At 36.6% G+C, this 21,213-nt stretch overlaps 1 non-coding gene across 1 annotated transcript; it reads right to left on the bottom strand.

Annotated features, from left to right (window-relative positions):
* Window positions 1-7,099: 7,099 nt before the first annotated feature.
* LOC145056085 (small nucleolar RNA R71) lies at window positions 7,100-7,206 on the bottom strand. Its single transcript, XR_013685622.1, has one exon. It is a non-coding gene; the product is annotated as a small nucleolar RNA R71 (small nucleolar RNA).
* Window positions 7,207-21,213: the final 14,007 nt, after the last annotated feature.

Raw genomic sequence — 21,213 nt, 5'->3', positions numbered from 1 at the left:
TCACGGCCCAAGAATAGCTTAGGCCGTAAACTCCCTTGTAACTTGCTCAAATGGTGCTTTTAAGGCACCTAAGGCTTAGACTTTATTATAGACATGTACCCTAAAGTGTTTAGAACCTAGAAAACATAAGGAAGCACAAGTGTTAAGGAGTTTACGGCCAAGAGTAGTTCTTGGGCCGTAAACACCTATAAAGGGGTCAAAGGACACCCTAACTCCTTCCTTAAGCCAAGAGACCAATTTGGGCATGTACCTAAATGAGTTATGGACTAGTTAAAACACTTAGAACACCAAGAGTGAGGGAGTTTACGGCCCAAAAGGTTCTAGGGCCGTAAACTCCATAAAATGGTGCCAAATGGTGCCATAAACTCTTCTAAAGCCAAGTACAAAAGCCTAGTTTAGTTCCTAGTTAATTTAGAGACTTTAAAACACCATAAAAACCCTCCCAAGGGATTTTACGGCCGTAAACTCCAAGGGAATATGGTATCTGGGCCGTAAACTCCCCAAAGGAGTTAAAATGGTACCCAAACACTTGTTATAGCTTTGAAACAATTCACCACTAGAGTTGTAATAATTCTAAGCATCATTTAGAGCCTTGGTTGAGAGTTTACGGCCAGGAGTTTACTCCCCTGGGCCGTAAACTCCAATGAATATGGTCATTAGACCTTAAACTCCCATTAGGGGCTTTGCACTCTTTTGTTGCAACCCATTAGCCTCCTAGCACTTGACCAAAAGTGTTTTCCTCGCGTTTAAATGTTTATACTTGTATAATTAGTGTTTTAATCACTAATTATTTATATACATATGTTTTCATATAAAATTAGGATCATTGTGTGTGTCTAAGTCTTCGCTTGACACCAAGCACTTGCCCGATCCTTCCTTACGATAACAGTCCGTTCAATTCCAGTCACTTACTGCAGGTGAGTTCATACCCCTTAAATAATGTTTTAAACTATTTTTAAATGTTTTATGGGGGGGATACAAGTAGAATTATGCTAGTTATTATATCAATCACATGCAATTAATAAGTAGAATTACGCTAGTTATTATATCAATCACATGTGATTAATATACATCATTCAAAGGATTTGGCTACTCATTAGCCGTTTTACCAAACGGTTTCCTCAAATGATTTTAATAAACATTTTATATGTTTTAAACTCCTTATTACACTGTATATTTTACTCTGTATATCACATTCCAAGCTTATTTACAATTGTGTTTCAAACAAATGTTTCTTTATACTAAACTGTTTTATCAAAACCCATGCCTTCAAATTGTTTTATAGGTTGACATCAAGTCGATCTTTTCTTAAAATAATAATTATGTTTCAAATGTTTTACAAAACTTATTTATGCTTTTATATTATAAATTGCATGCCTCTATATGTATAGTTATGTAAGAAATGTTTAAAAGACTTAGGAAGGCTATCCACCCTATTTCCTTTTCGCGCTTGAGATGTGGTCTGGTGGGATATCGGGTACTCGTCCGAAGGTTGTTTAAATATTAGTTATATATCATGTGTACATATATAGTCATAAAAGGTCCTTCCAGTTCATCCCATCCCCTTGGGTAGCAAGGGTATACATCCATGACCATACATACCAGATAGATTACTAGTAAACTACCATATGGGTAGTTTAGGAAGATACTAGAACAATTACTAGAACGCGATATCATACAATGAGTCAGTTCATTCATGAGTCAATACTTTCTAGAACAGTACAATACATTACATATACAACTATACTAGGAAGAGAACATATACAACTATACAAGAATGATTACATTACTATACTTGCTAGGTAGAGAGCACGTACATTACAGCTAGAACAGTTCATTACATTACATATACAAGAATACGTTAATAATAGTGATTTAAATCGTAGCATGACTTAAATGTCATGGCCCGAGTTGTAGCCAGAGTCTCTTGAAGGGAGAGCGTGAGTTTGCGTATAGATCTATAATGGATTGACTATCCTACACCTTGCTGCTAGCTACAGTGGGACCTGCAGGTCTGCGGGTGCCAAACGTCATACCTTATTTTCGACTATACGTTGTCGTTGTAACCAATCTATAATATGAGTTTGTTTATAGATCTATATTGGATTGACTATCCTACACCTTGCTGCTAGCTACAGTGGGACCTGCAGGTATGCGGGTGCCAAACGTCATTCCTTATTACGACCATTCTTATGTCGTTGTTACCAGTCGATAGTATGGTACAATTTATCACATAATGCCTTAATATACATCCGATTTAAGGTAGTTATTACGGCAGTAGTTCTTATAGCACTACACCATAGTACTATTTCTTTTTCCCATTACATTCACCTCGTGAACATTCACACGACGCACGGAAATGTAGAAACTATATTTTTGGATAATGATAGTTATACTTTGGAAAATACATACGCTTACAAGAGACACACATACAGAGCAGTTAGGTCTTGGTAGAAGACACCTTCTTATACTAGTAGGAATCATAGGGATTCTAGGGTTTTTCAAACACTTACAGTTCATATACACTTTAAATACTTACAATACATAGACTTACAAATTCTTACATACAAATACTTACATACAAATTAAGACACTAAATACTTATGATCTCACCAGCTTCAAAGCTGATACTCGCTTTCAAAATTACTTGTATCCTCAGATCATCATAGACAGGTACCGATGCAAGGAGAAAGGAAGATGGAGCTTGTTCAAGACTTATCTTTCATTTTGATTTATGCTTTAGTGTTTATCAAAATTTGACAGAACACATTTGTATAATAATTATATTATTAATGCAATGGATGATGTTGTTGCTTGTTTACTACTTTACATTGTTGTTGATATTATACATGACGTCCTCCGCCCCAGAACGTTTCCGTCGTTCTTGGTTTTAGGGTGTGACAACCTCCACCTCCATTGGAGTAAAGGAATCAGATGTTTTACTTTCATTTTCTTCCATCATATGAACATCACGTGAAATTTGAATCATTAAAATCCTTATAGCTTCCCTGTTTTTATAGAAAGTGTGATGTTATTGTTATTGTAATCATAAAATATTCAAAAATGAAGTATCAGATGAGTACCAATGGAAATCTTTGGATTTTGTTAGATTTTGATTCTAATCAAGTCTGTTATTCATCCCTCTCGTTGTTTCATTGATCCATGCACACAACCTGTTTGATAAAGTGTCACAGTTTTACTTCATTTAAGTTGTTGTCCCTATAAGAGATGTATGATGTAATCCATTGTTTTGGCAGGTGTAACCCCTAAGATATTATGTTACAACCTAAATGAGATCCTCCAACAGTATGTGATGATGCCCTCTCCCTCTTTTCTTGTAAATGGGCTTTCTCCACTCCTTTTTTTCTTCACTCTCAATATAGTTGTTGGTGACATTACATACATACCATATGTCAGGTTGATATTTTACATATCTCACATGGTTTACTTTCATTTAGTATTTGGAAGAACTACTTTCTAAAAATAGATTTTGTTTGCTTATCATATGTGACATGTTAGCCAAAAATTTGGGGAGATAGCTTTTTATACAATCATATCAGATGAACAAGTAAAGGGTTATGGTACAAGACTGATGAATCATCTAAAGCAACATGCTCGAGATATGGATGGGCTTACTCATTTTCTCACATATGTAGACAACAATGTTGTTGGTTATTTTAATAAACAGGTTAAGCATCTTTTACCTGTTTTCTCATCATTTAGTGTTACTAATTAAAAGTTAAAACATCTTCTTATTCGTTTGTAATCCACTGTTTTTTTAAAATATACTTTGTTTTTTTTGTTAGGTTGTATCAAAACCGGGACCCACAGTGAAGAGGATCTCGGGGATCAGTATACTTGACAACAATGGTTTGAATCTTGTATTGGTATTTTTAACTTCAGTTCTTACCTCTTTCATCTGCTTATACATATTATGAATGTATAACTTTACCCTTTTAATATTCCAAATATTGCCATAATTCCATTATTCATGTTACACCCTTCATCATTCACATATCAAGTTAATTTTTGCAACTCGGTTATGGTTTTTATGAGTTTATGTTTGTTATGTACAAATGGAAAATGAAAATAACATGATACTCAAGTTTGATAATTGGAAAAAACCTATTTCATCCCCGAATAAATATTTTCACTAGATTTATTTTGTAAAATTTAGAAGTCGAGATGTTTAATAGATTGGTTGATTTATTAAGTTAAAACAATGAATCGGTTGTTTGATTCATTGATCCGTGCACACAACCTATTTGACTAGATCTAGTTGCAGCAAGAAGTGCAAGGATAAAGCATGCCAATCTCAATATATTAAACCAAATCCAGATAAAAGAAACCTTTTACTGCTGTTTTTTGGAATGTTATGAACCCGGCCTATGAGAATTTAATAATTTATATTATGATATTTTGGTGGATATCTCTGTATGTGATTTGTTATAATATTTTATTAATTAACTGGAAGCAAGACTATAAATACGTAGTGATTCACATGTAAATCACATATGAATTACATGTGATTCACATGTCAATCACAAGTAATTCACATATGAATCACATGTGATTCACATGTAAATCAAGAGTGAAACGCATATTAATTACATGTAAATCACATATGAATTACATGTGATTCACATGTAAATCACAAGTGAAAATTATTTAAGTTAATGAACTTTATTATCTTCAATGTCACTAACCTCATACTTTTATTTATTTATTTAACAAGGTACGAGAAAGATTATTGATAGTGGCATATTTAGCCTTATATAAAGTATAAATTTTTATCATTTTTAGCTAATTTAGTTCCATATCATGGACAAAAGATACTTAAAAGTGTTTGAATTGTGTTTTCAGTCCAAAAGCGAAGCTCGGAAGTAAAAGGAAGCAGGAGAAGCGGTTGGGAGCTCGGGAGTTGAACAAAGAAGAAAAATGCTAAAAATACAAGGTACTCAGCGAGTAGGGTCGACTGCTCGACGAGTCTCATTGAAGATTCGAGAAGATAAAGACTCTGTGACTTACCGTGTATGGGAATTAAGGGATGGACTCGGCAAGTCGGTCATGGACTTGGCGAGTCGGTTCGAATCTATAAAAATAGATGTCCAGATTGACACAAGGTATTCTAGAACCCTTGGAGAGGAGGAAGCTGCGAATCAGAACCAGGAGAAATCTGGAGAACGAAGATACAACCATAAAACTAATTCCGAAGGAGAATTGAGGCAAATTTACATCATTCTTACTTTAATCTATTGCTCTTCATCATGTTTAGACTTTTAGATTTCGTTTTTGTGCTGTTAATTACCTCAATCATGAGCTAAAACTTTTAAACTTCTGTTTGGGTAGACAATATTGAAACTATGGTTTGATATATGGTAGGATTAATTTAATAGTGGTGATTTTGTTGATTCTAGCTTGTTAAAGAACCTTATGTGTGAATGACAACTATTTTTCTGTTAATAGGAAGATAATTAAGCTGCATGAACATCTCTTAATTGCTACCTCATATAATTTATGTGACCACTTTATTATATGACTAGGATTAACGACTGTGAAACTAGAATTAATAGAAAAATAGGTAAATTCATGTGTGAGCTTGTGTGATGATCATCAACGAGAGGTTAACTAAAGGACCAAATTAGTTAGCTATTACAAGTCTAAATTAACCCGAATAAATAATCTAGTGAATTGAATTAAAGTAGACAACTGGCCACTGTTGAAGTTAGTTTTTTTCCCTAAGGATTAGTGCAGCAAACGTGAATCTAATCACTTGAATCGGTAGCCAATAGAAGAATTAATCCATTGCACTATCATCATAATATCAACCATATGATCAATTGAGTTGAACTAAACAGAAGTTCCCTTCGTCATTGAATTTAGTTGAATCTTTGCTTTTCTAGTTTTTAGGTCTAAGTAATAGTTAGTAAGTTTCTAGTATTGTAAAACTAGAGAAAACCCCTTTTTATTATTTAATTTTGGATAAAATTAGTTTTTAGTTTTACTTTACCGTTCCCTGTGTTCGATACCCTACTTATTTAGCTTTACCACAATTGATAGGTCCACTACCTTTGTGTGTTAATTTTATAATTAAAAGTAGGTTTAAAACTAGTTCGTTTCACACACATCAAGTTTTTGGCGCCGTTGTTGGGGAACGGTTCTAAATTAGCATTAATTTCTATTTTTATCGATCCTTTGTGTGAGATTTATCTTACACAAAGTTAATTCTTAGGTAACTTAGTAATTAAGTTAGGATTTAATATTTATTGGTTTTTATTTTAAATCTGTCAAACTTTTCTGTTTTTGCCTTGAACTCGCCGAGTGCACTCGAAGCAACTCGGCGAGTCCATCGCTGATTCACAGTTTTAGTTTTTATTTTATTTTTGTTCTTTTTACACGTTTTTCTTGGTTTATTTGCAGTTGTTTCATGACCCGAGGATCTGAGACACCTTTAGTCCCTCCACTAGAAGACCCGGAATCCACCCTAAGAAAGAGCAAGGGAAAATCCATTGGAGAATCCGTTTCTTCAAAGAACTCGCCACTAAAGAATCTAAAGTCCGTTTTCAGTAAAAAGAAGAGCAGCAAATCAGGAGCTTCCAGCGCCTATATAGCAATAGAAGACCCGATCAAAGAGGACACCGAGTAAGAAATCGAAGGAGAAGAAGACCCCACTTTCGGGCACGAATCCGACTTTGACGACGAATTGGCCATTATCATGGCTAACATCGATGAAGTCCCCATGGGGGAATGGAAGAAGAGGATGCGTGACGATACCGGCCTAGGACTTGTGCAACCCGCAATTCCCGCTACTGCTACTTTCGAGCTAAAGGGCCACATACTCGCTCAACTAAAGGAGATCCCTTTCTATGGAAAAGACCACGAAGATGCTTACAAGCACTTGGATGAAGTCAATGATGTAGCTGATTACTTTAATGTTCCAAATGTGCCTCGCGAGACCCAGCTACTTCGCATGCTTCCAGTCATATTCAAGGGTGCTGCAAAAGATTGGCTCAAGTCACTCCCTCCCGGGTCGGTCACCACGTGGGCTAAGATGAAAGAGGAATTTATTGACCACTTTTGCCCACCTTCTAAAATAGCCAAATTGAAGAAGGCCATTGCTAACTTTGAACAACAAGCTGGAGAGTCACTATATGAAGCTTGGGAGAGATACAAGATCCTGCTAAGGAATTGCCCACACCATAACCTTAATAGCCAATAAGAAGTCTCCATCTTCTATGACAGAGTCAATGTCACCACAAGGCAGTTACTTGACTCGCAAGGCCCGCTCACAAAGAAGGCACCCCCGGTGATCAAAGAATTAATTGAAGAGTTCTTTAAGCATTCTATAGAATACCACAGCCCACGAAATGAAGTAAGTAGGGGGTAGTAAACACGGTTAACGATGGCATGGCAGCAATGATGGCTAAACTAGACAGTTTAGATAGAAGAATGACGAAGATGGATCAAACAATCCATGCTATCCGGGTGGGATGTGAGAATTGTAGGGGACCTCACTTAACTAAAGATTATGACTTGGATGAGAATGGAAACAAAAAGGCGCAAGTTTTCTATTAAAGTGGCGACAGATACTATAACGCCCGTAGATCCGGGCTAGTCAATTTAGAGATAATAGGGGTCGAAAATGACTTTTTGGAAAAAGATTATTTATAATAAATAGTCTTAACCAAGTTGTATAATATGTCTCAAGGTTTCCGTACATATAAAGAACGTCGAAATCTGAGTTATAACGAAGAAGTTATGGCCCGTCGAAGTTTTACGGCAAAACCGGCACGGCACCAGGAGACGTAAATAGTGAATTTACGATGGAGGACTTTTTAGCCTTAGTGATCTAAACCAAAGTTGTAGTATATGTTAAACTGAGAACATACAAAAAAATTACGCCCAAATCCGACTTCGTATGAGGAAGTTATGATTTTTCTAAGATTCGGCTTAGTAGTTCACGACCCGAAACTCGAATTTTAGTTCGAGCAGTTTTTGGCTTACGCGACCTAAATGAGAGTTGAATATCTCATTAATAGGAACTCAACGGTAAAAAGATGGACGAAAACGGATTCCGTATGAAGGAGTTACGAATTCTTCGCGGTCATTTAGCAGTCTAAACTCCTCCTACTGTTAAATTTGAGATCTGTCGAGAACTAGCCAATGGATTCTAAATGAAAGCTGTAGATCTTGTTTTTACCTACATGTGGATATAAAGAACGTCGAAAGCGGAGTTCGTATGTGAAAGTTATGAATTTTTGAAAATCGGCTGTTTTACCCTCTGTGTGCGATGTCACGTGTCAGCACCAGGTTTTGCCTTGGAGCCTAAGCAAGGTCACGAGGTGAACACTAAAAACTCACGAGGTGATTGACCCCAATTCATCCTATAAATATAGATGCACCCCTCCTTCATTCCTCACACCTTAACCCTTCATTCCTCTCTCTATACTCTCTCTCTAAGCCCCAAAACCCCCTGAAAAGCCTAGGGAACCTCCCTAGCACGAGGCGGAAGCCCCAGAGTGCCCAACGGCTCCGAGAAGAAGAGCCTTTCGGCTCGGGAACGCTGCTCCAGCGGCGCCCGGTTTTGAGAAAAACCCGCTGTAAGTGAGCTATGCCTACCCTATCTTTAGTATAGCTTATGTTTTAATATAGTAACGTTATTAGGAACTTATAATGAGTATTTGGGCTATTATTATGAGTTATATAAGAGTGTTTCTTAACGCTTATATAATAGTAATAATATCTAGACTATTAATTAGTCGCGGTTAACGTTAGACTAAACTCTAGTGGTAACAATACTAGGTTTTGTCCGAGGGAAATTGTTTTAACAGTAACGAAGTGCTGTCCGAGTACCGAGTCATCACCTTATCAGGTGAGTGCATAGTTACTTTCATCTTACACATAGATATGAAGTATTTTATATAAATTACCTGCTATGTGTGCATATTATCTGAGTACTTGCTGTCTATGCTAGATGAACGATTTTATACATGTTTTAAATGATTTAAACTGTATATGTATTTATATCTACGATAATGTTGGGGGTAAAACATGGGTAGATGTATTAGATGGAATATGAGTTGGATGATGAGTTGAGAGGTGTTATAGACCACGAGGTGAGGGTGAGATGTGGAAGATGTGAGAAGCCTTTCCCAAATGATGGCCCCGTCATTCAGCAGAGTATGGATGACAACCACAAACTATTCTAGACAGTCCAGTGGAACACTAGCAGGCTCGCAACTTGTAGGTGTTGTGAACGATGTGTTCACCCGGTGTACTCTAAACCCTGGCGTCCATGCAGACTTGGTGCCTAAACCTTGGTGATCATGCAGACTTGATGCCTAAACCTTGGTGATCATGCAGACATGATACCTAAACCTTGGTGATCATGCAAACGTGATGCCTAAACCCTGGCGACTATGCAGACTTAGTGCCCAAACCCTGGCGACTATGCAGACTTAGTACCCGTTGTGTAAACCGTGGCAACGATGGACTTCGTGCCGATTCCTTAGGATGATCCTTAGGAATGAATGAATGAGGAATAGCTGATTATTAGGGTAGACCCTTAAGACTAAAGAAGATAATGGGGATGGGTAATTAGGTTGATTGTTTGATTGTTTAAACATAATAATTATATTATTGTGGGTTGAAAACCCTATGTACCCACCAGGTTTCCCAACCTGACCCACTCAGTTTATTTATATCACGGGTGTCGATATGAAGTGACATTACACTAAGAGATTAAGGAGATATAGATCACTAGTGATAATGAATGTAAGTTATGTTTATGCTTATGTTTCTGTATTGACGATGACATCCCAAATGTTTTAAAATGAATAAAAATATTTTTCTTCGGAAATGCTTTGATAGCGTATTTATCATGTTTTACTGGGAACAAATTCCGTAATATTTTTATTAAAATAGGTACTCTGATTTTTATAAAGCATAAACAAAATCGGTCTTTTCTGGCCGTGAAAATGGGGATGTCACAGATACGATTAGAATTGGCGGAAACCCAAGAAGGAATGGCTCCTGTATGAAGAATACAAAAAGGCAAAGGAAGAGAAATACAAGCAAAAAGAGAGGGGTTTCTATCAAAAGGAAGAACCAGTTGTGAAAAAAAGAGCCGATTTAGAAGAAATGTTCACAAGATTTATAGCCGCGTCCAAGAAGAGACACAATGATCATGATGCTACAATACAAGAGACCAGGACTATACTTAGGAATCAGCAAGCATCTATACTCAACATTGAGAAACAGCTTGGGCAACTAGCACATCAAGTGAACGAGAGAAGATCGGGTGAACTTCCAAGTAAAACCGAGAATAATCCGAGAATGGAGAATGTGAATGCTATAACATCTAGTTATGGAGGAATTTTCACTCCTCTGACCCCTGCACATAAGGTCTCAACTAAGGTGCAAGCAAAAAAGACAAAAGAGTCAAGTTCAGCTAAACCCGACCCGACTCGCCGAGTCTCTCTAATGGACTCGACGAGTCCATGCCCTGATGACAAATCTGTTGTTTCATTAAAGCCCTACATGCCTCCTTTGCCATTTCCAACTCGAGCCATACCTGATGAAGAGGTCAAAACATACAGAGCTTTCATGGAACATGTTAAAGCCCTTCAAGTCAACGTCCCATTTGTTGAAACGACGCTTCAAACACACAAATACTTAAACTTGCTTAAGGGTCTCTTTGCTGCTAGAAAAGATATGGCAGAAGTCGCAGAATTAGTATTAAATGAACTACCAGAAAAGAAGGGCGATTCGGGAAGCATCTCGATTCCTTGCTAATTTGGAAATATACTTGCTACTCAAGCATTGAACGATTCGGGTGCAAGTATTAACTTAATGCCTTTTTCTTTCTTCAAGAAGCTGAATTTACCGAAGCCGAGGTCTATTAATATGAAGATCCATTTGGCGGACAAGACAATAATTCGTCCAAGAGGTCTTTGTGAAGATCTTCTCATAAAAGTGGACATATTTGTATTCCCCGTGGACTTTGTAGTGCTTAACATGGAAGAAGACCCCGAAATTCCAATTATTTTGGGGAGACCATTTTTAAATACCGCATGCGCATTGATAGATGTTTGCGAGTCCACACTAACATTGAGGGTAGGAGATGAGTCAGCCGTGTTTAAAGCTATACCAGAGATTAAGCATGAAGAGACAAGAAAAGAAGAAGTTTCCTTCATTGATTTGGATGATGAAATACTCCAAAAAGAACTTGCACTTCTACAAGAAGAAGATCCAAGTAAATTTCTACTATCTTCTGGAGGAAATGATGATGTTGAAAAGGACTTAGAGGAGATAGAGAAGCTGCTGAAAGGAACTGATTCAGAAAACATAATGGAATGTGACGAATTCGCACCGACTCGCCGAGTCGAGTCGACAGACTCGACGATTCCAATCGAAAATCTCAGCAACTTGGATTATCTTAATCTGCTTGTTACCAGTCCCTTGTCTGATTTGGACATGAAGATTTTTCCTAATTCTTTAGAAGATCGAGCAGCAGAAGGCGGAATTGTTAAAGCATATGGTGACTTCCAACACATTCAAATAGCTTGCCTCGATACAATGATGCAAGAATATAAAGACATTCGACTTGATGAGGAGGCAAGTTTTGGGGAAGAGGAGAATGCAACGGTTAGGAAAGATGATGTTGATAACCCATTCATTGAGTCACGTATAACCAAACCTCGAGCCCGAGTTTTGATCAATTATGAAGTAATGAAGTTTAAAGAAGGATAAGGACAAAATAGGGTGCAAGAGAATGGGGTGAATAAGAAAAAGGTGGGGAAAAGGAACATACATGCAATTGAAGTAGATGCCACAAGGAAAAAGAGAGAAGAATTGAGACAGGCTTACAAGAGGAAGATACATGCCTATAAGACGAAGTATAAACCGCAAAAGATTAGGCGTGCATTCCCGATGCAAGAAAATGAAGAAACGTAGATGGGAAGGAGTCCAGCTAACGACTCCTTAAAAAGAAGCGCTTGACGGGAGGCAACCCGTTATGAGAGTTTGCTTTCTTTTATCTTTCTCGTTTTAGTTTTTGTTTGATTTTCGTTTTTAGATTTTTCTTTTTTCTGTTTTCATCTTCTAAATCATCAAACATGACTGCTTGAGAGTACGTATGGGCTGAGTGTGGGGTGGATTGAATTTTTTTAAATACATGACAAAATGATATAATTTTTGAAATGTTTGCAAGTGACTCGCCGAGTCTGACCCTGACTCGACGAGTCTATTCAGAATCCATATGAGTTTCAATTCGCGACTAGACTCGCCGAGTCTGTTTTCATTTACAGAAAAAAATTAATAATTATATTTTTACATCTGGTAAAATTAGGGTTTTTACCCTAATGTGCTCATATTCCATTCATACTCGCCGTGCGCCTACTCGTATTCTCTCTCAAGCACTCATCAAGTTCTTCACTCTTTCTTCAAAATTCTCGAATTCCATCAACCAAGGTACTTAATTTCTTCAATAATTATGTTAAAGTCATGATTTTTAGATGTTATAAAGTATCAATTTTATAGAACACTCGTTTTTGAAGTTTACTGGATTTTTAGGGTTTTTGTTTTTGGATTAATTATGGTGTTTTGGATGGATATTCTTGCTCTAATACGCCTTATGGACATCGTTGGACAAACCCTTGGAAAAATTTTGAGTTTTTATGGGTGCATTGGAACTGACCCGTCGACTGACTCACGTAGTTCATCAGACTCGCCGAGTCCAGTCGGGAGCCCAGAAATATTTTGTTTTAATGTGTTTCTGTGTCTTTTGGATTGTTTTTTGATTGTTTTACAAGAATCATGTTTTCAAGAGGACAAAGCTCTAGAGCAAGTCAAGGAGATTTTCCTTGGTTGCATTTTCCATAAATCAACTCAAATTGAATAAGAACCAAGTGGAAGAAGAAGCTTGTTGAGCTCCAAAAAAAAGGAGATATGTGCTCCTAATACAATTGATTGGGAATGGTTGGGGAGAGTTCGTTATGAAGAAGAGTTGGCCCCTTATATATTTAAGACGTTTGTGCATAATGGAGTATCCATTACATGTGATGGATGGAGTCGTGTCTTCCGTATTCAAGTGCCGATTTATCGTGAGCTGTGCCTGGAGTTCTTTTCCACAATACACTTCCAGGGTGTGGATGATTATTATAACCCCCTAAGTGTTACTTTTTTTCTTGGGGGCGAGCTTCGTCATTGTTCCATGGTCGAACTAGCTTGGATATTAGGGATATATGACCAACAAGTGGTTAACATGGATGCATTTCGTACATTTTTGGAGCATTGCCACAAAGCATTTCTGGATGGGATCACAAATTCTAGTTGGTGGAGCACCATTGCTAATAAAGTTTACATTCCGAAGTCGGCTCAAGAAGGGAGCATACGATCACCTACACACCGCCTTATTCATCGGCTTATTTCAAATACCATTAACCAAAGGAAAGATGATGACAAGGTTTCTAACCTTGATGTTTTCTTTCTTTGGAGCATCATTACACCCAATACTTTCTGCAACATTCCATGATGCATCGCTTCATACTTGGCGGAGGGAACGGTCAAGGACCGCAAAACTTCAAAAATTAATGGTGGCATGTTCGTGACACGTTTAGCCCATTCTTACGGGCTAATGACTAGTGGTGCTTGGAACTTGCTGAAGGAGATCCCGACATCTCCCTTTAATCCTATTCTTTTTCGCAGGGCACACATTATTGAAGATTATGGAGGAGGTCATTATGTTATCCCACATGAAGATCCGGTGATCGGGCCCGAGGCACCGGGACGAAGGGTTCGATCGAGACGTGAGCGGGAAGTGGAGGAGGAACCGCCGGTGATTCCGGTGGAAAATGACGAAGTACCAATGGATTGGTACAATGTCTAGATGAGGAGGCTCCAAGACCAAATGGCGAGGGGTATTAATTTTAGCAACGAGTCCCATGTGCGACTTTTTGACCATTTTCATATTCCGCACATTGATGGGGGTAACTTCCCCTACATTCCTTCTTGGGACGAGATCATTAACACAAGGCGGAGTGGAGCTGGTGGGAGCGGGGCTGTGCATGGCCATGATGAAGAAGAAGATGATGCTTAGTTTTTTTTGATGTCTTATTGAACAATTTTTATTTGTTTTTATTTTGTTTGGTGTGTTTTAAATTCTTAGGACTTAAACTCTTATGTGCTTGATGATCTATTTGCCTTGGTCTATTTCAGAATTTGGTTTAAGAAATGCTTGCATAAGGAGTTTAGAGTATGTGAGACAAACATGGAAACGAGTCAAGAAAGGTCGACGTATTGAGTCTAAGTGTCGAGTCCGGACCGAAAGGGTTTATGAGTGAGCGTTTACTGAACCAGTTGGAAGTTTTTGAAGTCCATTACGAGTCGTTTATATGACTCGATGAGTCCTTCATTTATCTACCACAAGGGCTGCTGATTTGATGCTGATAGCTTCACCACTTGACCACTTATTCTTTGCAATCAATTCCTGAAGATTTTACAGTATTTTTCCTGCACATTTGGAGCTACCCACATTCGATTTGATGCCCACGATATGGATGAGTTGTTCACATGTCCAAAGTCGATTGAAGTAAGAGCTTAATAGAAGATGATCAGCCTATCAACTGCTATCACAGGGGAGTTTGTTCCAATTCCCTCTATATTTGTTTTGTTTTTCTTTTCATGCAATATATGCAATGAGGACATTGCATAAATTAAGTGTGGGTAGGGGGTTGATGTCATCTTAGTAAATGTAGAATCCTAATGTCCTAATTTAGGTTAATTTTTAAATTTTTGCATACAAAAAATGTTGCTTAGGACTTAATTTAGAAAATTTTGGTAAAAGTAATTAGGATTCCATGTTAGAGTTATGTTGATGATTGCAAGAAAACTCAAATGTTTAGTTGAGCCTATATACGTTCTAGTGCATTTGTGGCTTCCTTATTCCAGTGAAATCATGGGACAAAAACACGACTTCGCTTAGCCCGAAGGATGCAATATGTTTAGCATCGTGTACCATAAATGTATCCAGGAAAATTATTATTTTAGCCAATAAAGGTTGAAGTTGAGCGCCCTTGGTTAATCATGTAGGTTTTTGAGTGAGAAAAAGTGAGGTACATGTAAAAAAAAGAGGTAGAGAATTACAAGAAAAGTTGTAAGAATTTTGGAGCAACTAAAGTGAAGATCAAAAGATCAAAATTCCAAAAGTTCAAAAATTGAAGATACCAAAGATCAAATCAAACAAGGTGGTGAATTCAAAGAAATCAAGATTAAATTATCAAAGAAGTAAAGAATTCCAACAGCTCCATAGTGGTATCATAAATTGTAATTCTAGATTATGTATGCTTGGGTTGCTCAACCAAAAATACCTTGGGGATAGGAGGTTTTCTGCGGATGGATTCAGAGGGATGCATAAAATGATCATTGTTCGGGATAAGTGGGTGAATGTTTATGAGGATTGTAAGTATTTGGAATATTGGGGGGTTTTAGGAAATTTTAGACACAAATACATGCGTTGCGGTCTTGACATAATGGCTGGGATGGATTGGAGTTGTCCTATGTGATTCTAATGTGCTAAAATTCAGTTTTGCTTGGGGGCAAGAAAAAGTCAAGTGTGGGGTATTTTGATAGTGACATATTTAGCCTTATATTAAGTATAGATTTTTATCATTTTTAGCTAATTTAGTTGCATATCATGGACAAAAGATACTTAAAAGTGTTTGAATTGTGTTTTCAGTCCAAAAACAAAGCTCGGAAGTAAATGGAAGCAGGAGAAGCGGTTGGGAGCTCGGGAGTTGAACAAAGAAGAACAATGCTAAAAATACAAGGTACTCGGTGAGTAGGGTTGACTACTCGGCGAGTCTCATTGAAGATTCGAGAAGATAAAGACTCCGTGACTTACCGTGTACGGGAATTAAGGGATGAACTCGGCGAGTCAGTTCGAATCTATAAAAACAGATGTCTAGATCAACACAAGGTATTATGGAACCCTTGGAGAGGAGGAAGCTACGAATCAGAACCAGGAGAAATCTGGAGAACGAAGATACAACCATAAAACTAATTCCGAAGGAGAATTGAGGCAAATTTACATCATTCTTACTTTAATCTATTGCTCTTCATCATGTTTAGACTTTTAGATTTCGTTTTTGTGTAGTTAATTACCTCAATCATGAGCTAAAACTTTTAAACTTCTGTTTGGGGAGACAATATTGAAACTATGGTTTGATATATGGTAGGATTAATTTAATAGTGGTGATTTTGTTGATTCTAGCTTGTTAAAGAACCTTATGTGTGAATGACAACTATTTTTCTGTTAATAGGAAGATAATTAAGCTGCATGAACATCTCTTAATTGCTACCTCATATAATTTATGTGACCACTTTATTATATGACTAGGATTATCGACTGTGAAACTAGAATCAATAGAAAAATAGGTAAATTCATGTGTGAGCTTGTGTGATGATCATCAACAAGAGGTTAACTAAAGGACCAAATTAGTTAGCTATTACAAGTCTAAATTAACTCGAATAAATAATCTAGTGAATTGAATTAAAGTAGACAACTGGCCACTGCTGAAGTTAGTTTGTTCCCTAAGGATTAGTGCAGCGAACGTGAATCTAATCACTTGAATCGGTAGCCAATAGAAGAATTAATCCATTGCATTATTATCATAATATCAACCATAAGATCAATTGAGTTGAACTAAACAGAAGTTCCCTTCGTCATTGAATTTAGTTGAATCTTTGTTTTTCTAGTTTTTAGGTCTAAGTAATAGTTAGTAAGTTTCTAGTCTTGTAAAACTAGAGAAAATGAGGAATAATATTGTAATATTTGTTTTATAATTCATGTTTTTTGTAACGTCTTAATATTTAAATAATTAATAAAGTAAAATAAATTTAATATTTATTATTATTTTGTTATTTTATTTTAAAAATATTATTTTAATTATAATAATAAAATTTATGTTTATTTATTATTAAGTAAATATTAATATTATATATATATATATATATATATATATATATATATATATATATATATATATATAGGGGTGAGATCGGTTGAGAACTCATAGTTTCCCGATAACTTAAAGTGGAACGTTGGATCAAAAGTAATTCATTAAGGACATGATCGTCATCTTACCAATCTCATTTAATGTTTAATTTTTTTGTGTTATTTAACATATTAATATAAAGGGTAAATGTCAATGTAGCCCTATGAAGTTTCACCTTTTGGTTTAAATGGTCCCTTTCGTTTTTTTCTTTTTTCTTTTTTCTTTTTTTGCATTTAAGGGGTATAAAGTCTAGTTTTACCGTTTTTTAAAGCCGTTATATAGAAAGCCAAGGGGTCAGCCGGTGAAACTAATCCTAATCAGGAGGTAAAAAGCCACACGTCATTTAAAAGATTGCCAACTCGCTATTTCCGTTGTCACGTCAATAAATGACATTTTGACCTACTTAACCCTTTTGTAAATGACATATTGACTCGTTGCTATCTTTTCCCCCTTTCTTCTTCTTTTACCGTTTCTCTCCAAATCGCTCCTATGGCGGTGTTTATGAAGGTCGATCTTCATTTTGCTGGCTTTTTTTCTAGGTACCCCGCAATAAGTTACTCAGATGGAGCGGAGCAACGCTTTGAAGATTTCGATTTTGCAGGAATGGACTTGAAGGAATTTCTACTATTTATTAAAAGATTCTCAAACAAGGAATGTGTGAATGTGTACTTTTGCATGCCCGATATAGAATTTCCTGATGGATTGAGGATAATAGTCGTCGAGAAAGACTACCAGGATTTTATTGAAGTGGGGTACGACATTGTGTGTGTAATCCAAGTATACATGGATCATCTTGGTGTCAATGTTCATCAATGGATAGTGGATGACCAAGCGGAAGTATGTAGTCGTGAAGACAAGCAGTCAGTGTAGGGGAATAATGAGGAGTTACATAGCATGTGATATTTTCATAACGACATTGAGGACTTGAAAGGTAATGTACATGATGAACATGGACATGATGATTCCATTCCTATGAATAAGACTATAAATGATGTTCTTTTTAGCAAGTTATGCCCCAAGGTGCAGTCAATCCCATCAAGTCCTCCTCATGAGGACGATTATTTTCGTATAGACGACAATGAAGCAATTGTTGAGGAAGTAACAACTTATAATGATAATGTTAACTGGAAAAAACAAAAACCTGTCTTAGGTATGAGATTTGAAAGTCCAAAACAGTTAAAACATATGTTATGTAATTATGTTGTTGCTAATGGCTATCAATTGTGCTACAAGAAAAATGATAGTAGGAGACTTTTAGTGAAATGTTGTTCTGGATAGTGTAAGTTTAGACTTTGGGCCTCATGGATGAATGAAGAACAATCTTTCCAGATTAATTTACTCACAGATGAGCACAATTGTGCAAGAAATTTCAAATTGGGATCAATTATTAACTATGCTTGGATTGGCAGCCATTTTACAACTGACTTCTTAAATAGGAAAAAATATGAGTGTTAGGATGCTTAAGGAAGAGGTGAAACAAACTTTTGGAATAGATGTGAGTATGGGACAGTGTAGGAGAGCAAAGAAACATGTCATTGAGCTGATTAAAGGCACACTTGTTGAGCATTATTCAAAGCTTTGGTCTTATGGTGAAGAGATAAGAAGATCAAACCCTAGATCAACTGTGAAGATTGCTGTCAATAGTATGCCTGATGAGAAGACTTATTTTAGTAACTTTTACGTATGTTTTGAGGGACTAAATCAAGGATGGAGAGTTAGTTGTAGAAGAGTAATAAATTTGGATGGGTGTTTCTTGAAAGGCTTATGTACTGGAGAGTTAATATGTGTAGTTGGAAGGGATTCTAATAATCATATATTTCCAATTGCATGGGCAGTTGTTTGTGTGGAAAACAAAGAGAATTGGAAATGGTTTTTGGAGAATTTAAGGGATGATCTAGGAATGGAAAATGGTTTTGGTATTACTTTGATGTCAGATAAACATAAGGTATGTTTAGTACCATATCCTATCATTTTAATCTAAATGTAGTTGTTTGTTTTAATAATTTCCCTTTATGGCGTAGGGTTTGTTGGAGGCTGTGAAAGACATTTTACCTACTACATAACATAGGCAGTGTGCAAGGCATATTGTAGCCAACTTTCGAAAAAGATTCAGTGGAGTGCAGTATGAGCGGATGTTTTGGAGGGCATGCAAAGCATTTACTAAGCCTTTGTTTAATGCAGCAATGAAAGAAATCCAACTCCTAAACCCTGCAAGCTTTGAATATCTTATGGAGAAGAACCCTAAATCATGGTACAGAGCTTTCTTTCAGGAAGGTATGATGTGTGATGCAGTAGAAAATGGATTGTCTGAATGTTTTAACAATGTCATTAGAGATGCAAGGAAAAAACCAATCATCACAATGTTAGAGGAAATTAGATTGTATGTTATGGAAAGGCAGTTTAATTTGAGCAGCAAAGGTAGTTCATGGCCTGATTTTAAACCATGTACAGCAATTACAACCTTACTTAATCAACTGAAAAAAGCTCAAATGTAAATATAATGTAATAAGTTTACTTTGGTTACTATAAACATACATTAACTTCCAACCAATGTTTGTAGATACTGACAGGTTCTACCAACTGGTTTAAACCAGTTCGAGACAAGAAACTTGGTTGAGGCTTACGTGGTGGATTTAGACAAGAAGACATGATCCTGTAGAGTGTGGCAAATAAATGACTATGGTTGTGTGCATTCAGTTGCAATGATTTCCTTTCTTAATAGGGATGTTGGAACTTATGTGGATACAATGTACTTTGGAGCAGTTTACAAGAACACGTACAAGTATCCAATGCATGGGATGAATGGAAGCAATATGTGGCCATGTACTAACTATCGTCCACCACTACCACCATTGAGGAGAAAAATGACAGGAAGACCAAAAGCGAATAGAAGAAAGGACCCAACTGAAAAGACTACAAGGCACACGGTCTCTAAGGTTGGCAAAAAAAAATTATGCAGTGTGTGTAGAGAAGTTGGACATAACAAAGCTACATGTCCTAAAGTTGACAAGCCCAAAAAACTTAAGGTCAAAAGGAGAAAGAAAAAAATGGAGGTGGAGGAGGCAGTGCAACAAACACAAACGTAGGTGGTAATGGAGGTGAAGGATGTACTGGAACAAACACAAACGGAGGTGGTAATGGAAGTGAAGGATGCAGTGGAACACAACCAAAAGGAAAAGAGACTACACGGAAAAGAAGATATTCTGAAAGGATTATAAAAAAGAAATTGGCAAAAAGGGTTGAAGGAAAAAATGGAGAAGCCAATACAAGTGCTAATCCATTAGATTTTGATTAAGGATAATGTGTTTATTTTCTGATTAAGTAGTTGGATGTCATTGGATTTACGTATGGATGTTTGTTGCATGTTTTTTTTTACCAAATTTGTTTGTGTCTAGTTATGTTATTTGAGATACAATGTTTGCAATCTTATGGTTATGTAATGGACGTGCATGGTTATTCTAACAACTTCATGTATTATTATATATCTATGTGGTCCATTTTCTGGTCCACCGCACTAATTTTCAATTAAAAAACGAGCGTGCAAAATAGTGATAATGAGGATGTTGTGATAATTAGCATTTTCATTAATTTCCAAGAGGAGTACACAACCACGTTGGTAAATTATTACAATGCATTAGAAAAAAACATTAACAACCCATTACAACTTATACACTATTATAACAAAGAAAATAGGCCAACTAAGAAATACACAAATTTTCATCTTCCTAACATCGGACTTAAGCTTCTTATTCGACCTAAGCAAAGTTGCAATCATGAAAGCCTCTCTACTTGTGCTATCAACTTCATCAACCCAACAAATAAACCCTTTTCGTGGTGTAACACCGAAAATTTTAAAACAATTTTTTCGTTTAAAATCGTTTATCTCTGTAACACTTTTCATAAAAATCTCCCTATTTGTTTAAATTACAATACATGACTCTTTTGTTCAATCAATTAATAGACCAGGATCCTCAAAACCAACGGTTCTTCTGGTGTGTACAATCGAGCCGGTGCCGTCCCGTGATCCTGAGAAAACCTGAAACATGTAACACAAAACACTGTAAGCATGAAGTTTAGTGAGTTCCCCAAAATACCACTCTAACACATATTAGCCACTCAAGGCTATAACTCTGTTGACCCTCAGGTCAGTGTGTCTCAG

The sequence above is a fragment of the Lactuca serriola genome, chromosome 5 (assembly GCF_051521515.1).
Source record: "Lactuca serriola cultivar US96UC23 chromosome 5, Lser_US96UC23_V15, whole genome shotgun sequence".
NCBI lineage: Eukaryota > Viridiplantae > Streptophyta > Magnoliopsida > Asterales > Asteraceae > Lactuca > Lactuca serriola.
The sequence above is the reverse complement of the archived record's forward strand: the minus strand, read 5'-3'. Positions and strand labels throughout refer to the sequence as shown.